General features: G+C 40.6%; 1 long non-coding RNA gene across 1 annotated transcript; it reads right to left on the bottom strand.

Annotated features, from left to right (window-relative positions):
• Nucleotides 1-337: 337 nt before the first annotated feature.
• LOC120285308 lies at nucleotides 338-1,869 on the bottom strand. The gene is made up of 2 exons (XR_005544565.2): nucleotides 1,561-1,869; nucleotides 338-1,494 (listed from the first exon to the last, which is right to left on the bottom strand). It is a non-coding gene; the product is annotated as an uncharacterized LOC120285308 (long non-coding RNA).
• Nucleotides 1,870-10,527: the final 8,658 nt, after the last annotated feature.

Below are 10,527 nucleotides of genomic sequence, written 5' to 3'. Positions count from 1 at the left end.
AGTGCATGAGTAGAAAATCTGGAGCTCTAGCTGGCATAATCAATGGCTTGAAAGCAGCGAGCGTGGATTTTGGCCAGATTCCGACTCTGGTTACATTTCTGCATCATTAAGTGGCAGCCGCATGGCGGGAATACAGAGGTGGTCAAAAGTATTTTCACAACGCACAATATTTGCAAACTTCAACTTCTTTTTGTTATATTTCTTCTTGTTGTTGTCCGATTTGCCTGAAATAGTTCTTATCGCTTAGCTTGATCTATGCAGAAGGTAGTCGAAAAGAAATACGAAAGATAACGGTTCATAGTACAAAGCTTAAAGCAAAAGAAAATATGCATGCAAGTTGTCAATAGTATTTTCACATGTTTATTGCGCTTCAAAAGTATTTTCACTCAACTTAATTTAGTAAATTTCAGCTTAACATCTAATTTCAACATAAGAATTTCTTTATTTTATATAAATACAATACTAATATTTTGTAACACCACCTTTGGCATCAATAACTGCTTGAAGTCTTTTTGGTATTGACCTTACCAAAGTTTGTGCAAATTCTAATGTCAATTTGGACCAAATCTCCGCTATTTCAATGATGGCTCCCTCTCGTTTTCTATTTTTATCAATAGTTCGTTGGTTTTTAATAAAAGCCCAAACGTTTTCAATGATATTAAGGTCTGGGCTTTGGGGGGGCCACGGAAGAACCGCCAGATTAAGGTCGTTTAAAAATTTTGTTGGTATCCTACCCTTATGGCATGGAGCATTGTCCTGCTGAAGAATCCATTCAGTAGTTGGAAAAAGTCTATTTCCAGACGTAAAAGCATGGTTGTTTAAGATAAGAAGGTATCCGTTCTGATTTAAAGTTCCTTCTATCGGTACCAAGTCTCCGAATCCATAATAGGAAAGACATCCCCAAAACATGACTGTGCCCCCACCAAATCTATTGGTTGGCTGGGCTGCCAAATGCTTTTGATTATTTTTCAAATGCATAAAATGCTTGCTGTATGACCCCTGGTACTGAAATGCAGACTCATCAGTCCATAAAATATTAAACCAAAAGTCAAGAGGCTTCTTAACATATTCCAACGCAAATCGAAGACGTTTTGTTTTGTTGGTTGGTGTGATCTCAATCGTTTTGCGAACAACGTATGTCTTAAAATCAGCTTATTTTAGCCTGCGACGAATTGTAGAACTACTAACTTGTTTGCCAATTGTATTTTTTGATTCTAAGGCAATTTTTACCGGACTGGCACTAGGATTCTTCGCCACAACTCCAAGTATTTGCCTGCATTGCCTTTGATCCAGCACAGGTTTTCGGCCTGATCTTTTTTTATTTTTTAATGTGCCAACTGTATCAAACTTTTTTATTAAGTAGTAGACAGTTCTACGCGAAATTTGATATATTTCAGCTATTTTGGCCGCAGGTGTACCGGCTTTAAACCTAGCAACAATACCAGCCCGGGCCTCAACTGTTAACTCTTTTGTTTTGGGCATTTTATTTAATAACTGTAATAGGAAAATGATTAAATCTAATTTTTATTCAATAATTTAAATGTATTTAAGCAAACAAACCGGCACTTGTCACTCTAAACCAATCACTGAAGAAGAAATTGCGTTGTGAAAATAATTGTGATGCGACGAAACCGTGTGCAAATACTTCTGACAACTGATAAGGATCTCTTCATTTGCCTCTTCCTTGAGAATAGGAACAGTTATTTTTTCAATTCTTCTTTCATCTGAATCTGCATAGGTTTGAATTTGCAAAAGCAAAAGTTTTTTTGCATTTCACCTCCCCCCACTTGCTGCACAAGCAACTGTTTGTGACCCATGCACAAAAATGCACTTTGTGAAAATAATTTTGACCATGACTGTATGCTAATAGTCCTGTTCGGAGAGCCGGAGCCACTCGGCGGGTGGCCATGTGAGTTGTGCACAACATTCCGCTGGCACATCCTTCGGGGACGCGGTAAGACAATCGTCCTGCCCTCTCATGTGCCCCTGCCCCTGTCCAAAAGAAAGTCTTAAGGGATCACACGGCTGGGAATGCTTACCATTTCGCATTGGAACGCGTTTCTTTTTATGGCAAGGATTTGGCAAATACTTTAATAGTTGGCAAAGGATTTTATTCAGCCGCAGGCGATATTCCCGAGTGGAATCTGACATTTCTCTTCTTCCGCTTTAAAGTGCACTTCACTCGGCGATGCCATAAGTATCTATGAGCATTCTGCTGCTCCTCCTGCCGCGATAATTCCCCGATGCAATTTCACAAACTGCGCCTCAGGTCGAAGGCATCTCAGCTAGCAAAAATGTACTACCATGATATTTGTGCATTTAGTACGCGTTTTTCTATATATTTACCTTCGTCTCGACCCAGTTTGCTTATCCCAACTGGGCCTCGGTGCCCCGCAGAGTGTTGATAGCCAGAAATTTATGGGGCTGTAAGTATGGTCAGTTCACTCCTGCTTTATGTGCACCTGTAAGAGGAATTTTATTCACCTGCTGGGATTCAACTCTGCGGTATAATGTTGAGAAATTGCCGCAGGCTGAGGTGCCAAGTTTTTAAATGGCAGGGCAGGGAAATGTTTTCACAGTGCTAGGTGTCAGCTTAAAGTTGTATAGTAATGAAGATCCCTTAAACATTCTGTGGTGCAAAGCCTTTTCCTACTTAATTTTCCCTTTTCCATTGCGCTGCTCTACTTCAAATTGATTGCGGAAAATATTGAACTGAAGGACAAATATCGAAAACATCCGCTTGACATCGCATCTGCCTTTGGTCGGAAGCAAAGGACCCTTCATTTGGTTTTTAAATCACCAATTATGCGGAACTTCTGAATGAGGCGATGGTAAACGAAAAGTGATCCCTGCAATCAGGCGAAATGCAGTGCACTTTTATTGAAGGCAAATCGAAACCTCTTTAAATTATTGGGCGAGGAAAGACTGACGAATATTAACAAATGCTCATATTCCGGTTAATTAAACATGTCTTCTTGGGTACACACATTTATAAACAAACACGATTTAATAAGCTTTGAGGGATAAATGTAAAACACGACTGTGTAAAAGCATTTCATAATTATTGAGAACAAGCTGAAGCCACACGAATCGTTTGAAATGGAGCAAAAAAGGCCAAACAATGAGCGGTTGTTATTAACATTTCGAGTGCAAATAAATGAATTCCAATAAAGCTGTAGTTCCATGGGAAATCCATAATGACGACGATGTAAGGGAGAGGAAAAAGTCGGCCCAATTCTCGATTCGTTAGCCTGTTAAGTCCTTTGTTCCCGCGATACCCGTTGTTATGGTTTTTAATTTTCGAAATATTTTTACTGCTTCCCTTTAAGCGACGAGAATCGACGATGTGCAGACTCCAATAAATGTGCAGAAAAAAAGCAGAAGGGCCATATACCACTTGAATAAAGAAATAGCCACATGTCGATGCCAATGAAGTCCAATCGAAAAAATTTAAAATTTTCATAAAGTTCTCTTTCCCGACATCATCGCCATGACAATCTACTTCTCTGCTCTTTTTCCCGCTTAAAATTATCTTGCATATGCGATGTGCCAGCAGACTCATCCGATTTTTGGCCAGAATTATTCAGCCGGATGTAAGCAAATTGAAATTGCCTCAAGCCGCCCCTTTTAAGTGCACTTTGGTGTTTCACGAGAACATTTGCCGAAAGAAACTCATATGTGTATTTGCAAATTGCCGTCTTGTGGGTAATAAGCATTTATTTTAGTTACATTTGCGCTCATAGTTGGTTGGTAAATATTTTCCAGAAAGTTTATTGCAAAAATAAACAAGAAACATACGACGGCTGCGTAATTAAAATTGTTACTCATAAGCAAATGTTCTTCGTCGAGTTAAAGACTTCTTGGGATGGTATAAAATCGCATTCAGAAACCTTTATTTCAAGTCCTTTAAGCTTTTGCTCACAAAACAAACAGTCGAAATAGTTTTAGTCGGGGAATACAATACCAGACATGTGTCATTTTAACTTTCCAGATGAATGAACCGAGGGAAACCCATTGCACACATAAAGGACTCAACGTGAATGCATTCATATCTTGGTTTATTTTGCCTGGTGTGTGCTACATATTTCCAGAGCGCACATTGCGACCTATTTCTGACTGCATGGGGACTCCACACGGCGTATACGTAATTTTAAGTGCGAATCAAATATAATTGGCTTACCAATTCGCAATCAAAACGGAGCATGATTAATTATAGCACATAAAAGCCTGAAAATTTGCAAACTATTGCGAACTACTATGCAAATTAGAAGCAACACCAAATTGGTTCAAGCTTTAACAAAAACAAATTGTCATAGGACAAGAGGCCACAAATCACATAGTACATTTTTGCAATTTTAATTAAAACTAAACGATTTTGGGTGCAACAAACAACTGTCACCCACTCGAAAAGCACCTCCCTTCCAACCGCCCACAGGTCAAGAGCGGGTTCACATGAGCAATGATGTTGAACTGCATTTCCCAGAGTTTCCCCCGATCCTGGTCTGCCTGCGGAAAGCCCGCCATCTGACCTCATTGCCATGCTGGTCAGCATTCCCAATTAGTTGGTCGTCCCCGTTTTATTTTTGTTGTGTATCATTTTGCTGCTGTTGCGGTGCAGTGTGGTTTCATTAGTGGTTGGCTCACTGAGTGGTTGTCCGGCGAATCTCCTACCTTTATTGTCAACAATTTGGCCCTTCAGCTACGACTGCCCCAAATTCGTTCGTTACCTTACCTCCAGCATTGTCGCATACAGAATAGTCAGATGTAAACCCCATAAAAAATAACGTTAGATGCTTCTCAGGGGATTTCCTGATGATTTGTAAACTTCTTAACAAAAATTGGCCGAAATATTGATTTTCTGAATCGGCAAAGCACCATAACACCCCAAAAAATGATCGGAAATGGGAAAGGTATACCTCATTGCACTCGTAATGAAATTCCAAATCGAACTGCATTCCAACTTAGAAATCTTAGATTTTATCAATTTTTGCAAAAAATTATGATGTTACCCCTTTCCAAAAACTGAAAAAATTAAAAAAAAAAATTTTTTCGAAAGTCAACCAAAAATGATACGAGTTGTTAGTTTGGGTCATTAGCTATTCAAAACAGTAAAAATATTGATTGTAAGACAATTTTGAGCCAAGTTATGGCAAATAATTCTAAGGAAAATGTGGAAAGTAACTTTTAAAAATGCTTGAAATTGGGAATGTTAGACCTCGTTGAATCGAATCGGTTTTAATCGAAGCCGTTAAATGCCTAAATCCAAGCGAGGACCTGCAAAAACTTAGCAAGTGCGAAAAAACTCGCTGAATCCGATTTGAAATTGTTGGGCTCAGCGAAAAAACAAGACTGCAAACGCAACTGCATTCCGCCACTTGTATTGTGTTCACTCGATTTGCGATTCATTCGACAGCTGTGTTCAACATCAAATATATTTCTCTTAAATATTTAATATATATTTTTTTAAGACACCTTTGTATTACCAAAGGGACAGTCCAGTTTACAAGATGCACAGTATTAAGGTAATAAAGTTTTATATGTTATATTGCCTTTAAATACGGCCACTGCTACTATTTTGGCCATGACTGTAGGTGTCGGATGCGTCGGTGAATATTTGCATGGCCAGCAGAAGTGGGCAGCTGTCATGGCATGGCATCTCGCAGGACAATGAGAGTAGACCAAGGCGTGCAATTCGAACGCTGCCACGAATTGCCTTTTGCGGCACGCTTTCCGCTCTTCGAAGTTTTCCGAGCTTGCCACCAACTCACCGTGCTTGCTTCGACTTCTTTTTTCGCCCACTTGCTGGTCAAACAACTAGCATAGATAAGTGGCGAACGCTGGGTGGCAATTAGGGAACTATCGCTGCACCTGCGTACAGCTAGCCAATTAGCGCTGTTTATGCCCACGCAATTAACAAGCCTGTTAACGTCTGTATGTTTACACGCACACGCAGTCACACACACACACGCACACATTGTCAACCTTTGACGCACACAAGCACACTCTCTTGAGCTGGGCAAACAAAATGTGAGTGAGTAATTGACGCTTTAATAAGTGCCACTCGACGGGTTGCAAGCGCCACGTGCCCCGCGTTTCATGCAAGGAAAAGCCTGTTGGAAGGAAGCAATTTTTCCAGGAAACATAGCTTGTTTTTTAAAATCGGTTAGCTGCAACTTTATGATTTTTCAAAATATTAAAGTTCCTTCAACTGCTAAAAAGAATGATAAAAGCTGAAAAGGTTTTCTTATTTTTATGTTTTTATTGTGCCCCATATAATCCTAGGGTGTACATCATGCCCAATTCACTTTCCCTCGCCAAGGGGTTGAGTACATATATACCAGCTTATACAAAAGGATATCACTTTGGAATTGTCAGCTGGCTGCGCCGGCAAATTAAATTATGTTGACACAATACAAAAGCTGGGTAACGTATTGTTCGACTGGCACACGCGGCGTATGCGTAATTTAAGCATATAAATGTTTACCCTGCTGACAATGCACAGGCAGCTCACCTCATCCACTTTAAATGTCTGCCCGAGGAACACCTGTGCCCTCGTCGAGGTGCCCTAAAAAATGCACAGTGCTCCGGAGGCTGACAGGCCAGTCGACTTTGACAGACTGACAGCAACAGGATGACTTCCTGCCATGCCGGTTAATGCTGTCTGCAACTAAAGATAAGCAGCAGAACTGTAGAGGATTGAAGGAAAGTGAATATTAAGGTTAAGTGGAGCGAATCTGGCTTACAGACTCAGTCTTAAGCCAGAAAGCATCTGGAAAAAGTTCCATTTAAATGTGTTTAACTTTGATTGCACTAGTATCATACTGCTAAAAAAGATAAAAATAAATTGGAAACTATAAATAATTATTTTGAAATGCGAAAATATTTACTGACTTAAATACTTGTCAAAATAAATAGGGCGTAAAATAAACATGGGAACACAGTCAACATTTTCATGTTAATGAGCCCCAAAACAAATACGAAATAATTTGGCAATTGGTGGCCCGAAACTCGCATGAAAATTGCCATGCAGCAGCAATTTTTTCCAGGGAATTGAGTCAGGAGAAAATTGACAGAGCTTTCATTTGTGCCGACACATTTGCTCAAGCCGTCGAACAGGACCTCATAAATATGGAACGAGTTGGCGTGTGGGGTAAAAATATATTTGCGATCTGAGTGGATATTTTCTGGCGCAACGTGAGCAACTAGACAAATAAGCTGGTTATGAAAACACAGATGTAGACCGCCACGGAAACGCATTTATATTCAGAGTCCTCGCACTCCGCTGAACTCACATATCGATACGATGCCATTTGTTGTGCGTCCGTGCTCCGATTGATTTTGGGTTTTGTTTTTATGCCCGACGTCTGACAATGCGCAGCATTCACACGCTCGATTAACCTCCGAGGATAATACTCATAATTGGAGCGGGGGCCAAAAGGACACGTCCTTAAAAACAACAATCGAAAGAAGCGCAAAGGTTGTATTTAATGTGCGTCATGAGATTGCCTGGCCTAAGCACACTTGAATCCTGAAGTACTTGCACTTTAAAATGTATCTTTAATACTATCTGAGCGACTTGGCACATTCATTTATGTGAAGTACATCATTTATCACAATATGTCAAGCTGTCACTGAAAAATCCCGCACATTCGCCAATTTTTTGGGCAACAACTCCATCACAGTCAAAAACAAAACTTTAAAATGCAAATGCACTTTCTGAGTGATGCATATAATTATGACTGCTCGCCGCTCAAATCGTATTTTAAAATCGTTGGCTCGCTCAACTGAGGCGGAAAATTATAGATACGATATGCGTATGTAGGTGCACATAAATGGGAAGTGGGGGCCGAAATATGGACCAATCAACGCCATCATCAATTTTCAAAGAGTATAGACACGGAGCCCCTATCCATTTGCCCGACACCTCGAATGTGTGCGTTTCCGCATGCGAAAACAAACAGTATTTGCAGGAATGAAACTGAGTACAAAAAAAAAAAATAAAATCAAACATCAAAACCAGTGTATCTAGGTAATTCCACTTGCCTCGAGCGGAGAATTTAGTGCGTTCACTGCAAATGGCATTCGAAATTATGATGAAGCCAATGTTGGCCAAAGCTTAATAGTTTCAGTTGATTGAACTTAAAAGTAGTGCACATTGATTTGATTAAAATTAATTAACCGCATTGGCATGTTTTTCACTCCGGATTGCAGAACTAATTCACTGCTGCAGACGATAGGCAAACTTTAAGATTCGTTTAAAACACACGTTGATTGTTATGGAAATCTCACTACCGTAATTGGCAGTGGTTTCCGGAGCAGCTTTGCACAGCAGCAATTAAAATTCTATTACCATTCTAACGTCCTTACTTTAACCTAGGAATTTATAAAGTTTGCAAAGCTAAAGATAAACAAAACATTTTACTGAGCTGCAGAGGACTTCTCACGACTTAAAGCTATCTAAAAAGTTTGGCTGTTTACACAAAGCTGAATATTTAAACAAAACAATCTCTAGTGCTCGAAAATGTGAAGTCTCTTTACTGCATCCTTGATAAATAATTACAAAATCTGTGGGTTTAGGTAGTTCATATTCTATTTCATATTTTACATGTAGCCCAGAAAACTCTCGCACACTCCGATACCCTGGCATAAATATTCATGCGACCAATAGTTTTTGTCAAGTTGTGCAGGAGTGTGAAAAATTTATGAATAATTCCAGGCCAACAAGACAGAGCGGATATTTGATCAGAATGAAAGGACTAATTTCGCTCAGGGCGAAAGCTTTCAACCTTCCGACATTGTCTTGCTTAAATTGTGTTTATTGGTTTTGAAACAAATTGATTGCCTGACTGGCGTTTCGGAATAATGGAAAATCTTGACTGGGCAATAAGGCCAACCGGCTTAAGCAGAGAGCACACAGAAGTTCCATTCTTTCAGCCATGGATTTGTGCCATTTCCCCAGCAAATATCACTGGGATTTGGTGCCAGGAGGAGGTGGAGAAGGAGCAGGAGGAGGAGGAACACACACAGAGGCCCCAGTTAGGCTCTGCATAAACACTTGTTTAGCCCGAAGTGCATTTGTTTGCCATGCCGATACCAGTGGAAAAACTCAGTGGGGAAAGCAGGAGGAAAGCGGATGGAGCTTTTCCAGCCAGACAAAGTTAGTGACATGCTCGCTTTTATTTATTTCTTCTGGCGAGCTGGGGGACTCCCACTCCAAACTGAAAATCCAAATCCAAATTCGAGCTCCAAACTCTCGAACTTTGTTCGGTCAGCGGCAGTCGAAATGTTCATTAAAATGCAATTGAACTTTTGCCCCGACGCATGACGAGCTGCAGCGCCAGTTGCATTCGAGTTTCAATTACTCGAATGCCACCTGGGGAAATGGGACAAAATCGCATTAAAGTCAGCTCCGAGTGAATGATGATTTTGTGGCCATTTTGATGCTGCTGCAGCGCCGTAAAAAAGTTTGCAGCTCGCTGGCCAATTCGCCGGCGCTTCAATTTCTTTCTTTCGTTCGAAAACTTTGCCCCGGCTTGTCTTAATGACTTTGAAATTGTTGGTCATGTGTTGCAGTGGCCGTGGAGCACCTCGACGTGGCCAGGATGCCACAGGAATCTCAACCGCAACAGGCACGTTTACTCCTTGGCTGCCAGTGCAGCTGCACCACAATGATCTCAATTTACGTGATGGCCGCCCTTCAATGCGCTTGATTGCAACCGAGTTTTCTTTAACTTTTCCGCCAACCAATCGACATTAGGCAACTGTCAGCCAGTCGATCGGTTCTGACATATTTGCTAGCCAAATCTGGCTATATGAAAAGCCCTTTATGCAATATTTTAGAAATAGTAAAACTTGTATTAACTTCTTAATCATTTTATAGACACTTTTATATGCTATTGCCAAACCGTGGTTTTTCCTGTTATTTCACAGATTCAGCGACTTTTTGTAATCCTAGTTGGTCAGCACCACAGGTGATAGAGACCTGAGTGAGTGGGTGGGTGAATGGGAAAGCTTTTAGTGACTCCAGTGACGAGGATTGAGGCCGAAACGTTAGATGGCGCTGGCTGCCGGCCATGTGTCAAGTATTACGCATACGCAACGTGTGACACGGTCGAGCAGAAAGCCATCAAATCATAATTGAGGCGCCCCGGCTGTCCATCAATAAAGTCAACCAAGAGAGTGACGATGACGATGACTATGGCGATGGACCAAATGACAGGTGAAACACGAACGGATCCGGATAAGTGCAGTAATAAAAGTGAGAAATTATTGATGCACTTTAACGGAGTGGGTTTAAAAACAGTATGAGTTACCTGTCACTTAACAAGAGATTCAACTTTAAAGGCACAATGAAAGCAATTAGGTAAGGGTCACTTCCCTTGGGTGAAGACAGGAGCACAAGGAAGGGTTTTTGTATAAATTTTGACTGACGGGTCTTGAATTTCTCAAGTGGCTTTATTGAAGGTCTTTACCTAATTACATACTGGTATTCATGACTGTTCTTCCACAACAGCTGTCACAATTATT

The sequence above is a fragment of the Drosophila simulans genome, chromosome 2L (genome assembly GCF_016746395.2).
Source record: "Drosophila simulans strain w501 chromosome 2L, Prin_Dsim_3.1, whole genome shotgun sequence".
In the NCBI taxonomy this organism is placed as follows: Eukaryota; Metazoa; Arthropoda; class Insecta; order Diptera; family Drosophilidae; genus Drosophila; species Drosophila simulans.
This window is presented reverse-complemented; position numbering and strand designations above follow the sequence as displayed.